We start from the raw sequence: 1,857 nt of genomic DNA on the forward strand, positions 1-1,857 counted from the left end.
AGATAAGACTAAAGTGAGTAACAAGACAAAATCTAATTAATATGTTTATGGGAACTAACATACTGAAAGTCATTGCACCACCATAGCTATGAAGGTGCTAGGCTACACACCATGCATCCTCCTCAAAAGTCTTAAACAGACATATACTTGAAGGATTATAACATCACATAACAGATGCACACCATCGCGTGTCAATATGTAAAATGAAAAGGGTAGTCAAGTTTTCTTCCCCACTATATAATAATCATTGCATGGTGTTAAATATCACATGAAAATTCCTGATTGATGCTTTGTCAATCATATGTCTTTAATTGTGATTGAAACCAGCCACCTTATGGCTATTTGGAATAAACAGAAAGTTCAAATTTTAAACTGTACTATATTAAAAAGGTGAAAATACAATCTGGTGTAACACTACATGACAGTAGATCCTATCCCCATGGTCAGTCCATAAGTAATAGCCATAGCCATCCACCCTCCAAGCAGAATCCTAAAACAAGACTTCACCACAGGACTCCCCCCAAGAACAGCTCCAATCCACCCAAAAACCGCAAGCCCCAAGCTCACTGTGGCTACCACCACCCCTAGCCTAACCTTATGATCCACTATGAAAGAAGCAGCCAGTAAGGGCATGATGGCCCCCAACATAAATGCAAGGGCCGATGCTGCAGCTGCCTGAATGGGATTCGGGAGTGCTTCCTTCTCACTTTCCTCCTCATTTCCTGAAATTTTCTTATCTCTTTTCATCTGAGCCACCTCTACATCTCGTTGGGAGTAGACTGAAACAAACTCACCTATTGCCATACTACATGCACCTGCAACTAAGCCAGCAAAGCCTGTAAGAATCATGGCTCTCACATCTTCCTTCACAGCTCCAACACCCATCATCAGAGATGCAACAGAAACTAAACCATCAGTGGCTCCCAGAACAGCAGCACGCAGCCACTGTCCCCTTTTTGAGTAGTCAAAGTCTTCCTCTGTAGACACTTGGCTGTGTTCCTGTTGGGATTTGTCCTCAGAAACCGGAATGCACAGATCAATATTTCCAGCCATGATGGTGAAAGATGGAATCAGAAAATTATATCACAAAGAATGATAATGAAGTTTTATTTGTGGAATATTAGAATCCCGTTATGTGTTATATATAAGGAAGATGGTGAATAAAGTTACAGCTAGTGTGCAGCCCAAAAGCCCTCAGATTTGGTATGCCTATTATACACTATACAGAAATAGAAAGTGTCATACTGCATACAAAATAAGGGAAGATTTGATGGTTAAAAAATTCAAGGCTTGTGGAATCCACACGATTGCCACCAACCAAAAGCCAGTAGAACTAATCAAAATTTGCATGAGTGCTTATTTAATGCGCTTCCAATTTACTGGTTTTGATCCTCTGCACTTTCTGTTCTGCTTCATGATATTGTGTTTATTTAATGTGGTTCCAATTTATCCCAAGGTGACTCAAGATTTCATAATGCTCACCCGAAGTAGTTTTTTTAGGTGCCCAGCTGCGTTTTATAATATTCTCAACAATTATTACAAACAAAAAATGGTTACAATTGTGACCATTCAGGAATGATATAACCAGTTCAAGTTGTGTTATAACATAACTTTTGATCAGGAATTATGCTTATTATTGGTTTGTTTCTTTTCTATCCGTTTGTTTCATCTGTAGCTTACATTCCTATCTCTACTGGATGATGCTCATTACCTTGGCATATGTGTAAGATTAACCCTACATCTACACTAGGCTTTCTTGCGCTAGACATGCAAGATGAGCCTACCTTTGCATTATGGCACCAAATATTCTTTTTTCTAGCCGAATTATTGTGTGTGCTAGCTGTGAAGGGTTCTACT

At 39.3% G+C, this 1,857-nt stretch overlaps 1 pseudogene; it reads right to left on the reverse strand.

The window, feature by feature from the left end:
• Positions 1 to 269: 269 nt before the first annotated feature.
• LOC145053899 (vacuolar iron transporter homolog 4 pseudogene) lies at positions 270 to 1,164 on the reverse strand (annotated as a pseudogene).
• Positions 1,165 to 1,857: the final 693 nt, after the last annotated feature.

Source organism: Lactuca serriola, chromosome 5 (assembly GCF_051521515.1).
Source record: "Lactuca serriola cultivar US96UC23 chromosome 5, Lser_US96UC23_V15, whole genome shotgun sequence".
Classification (NCBI taxonomy): domain Eukaryota; kingdom Viridiplantae; phylum Streptophyta; class Magnoliopsida; order Asterales; family Asteraceae; genus Lactuca; species Lactuca serriola.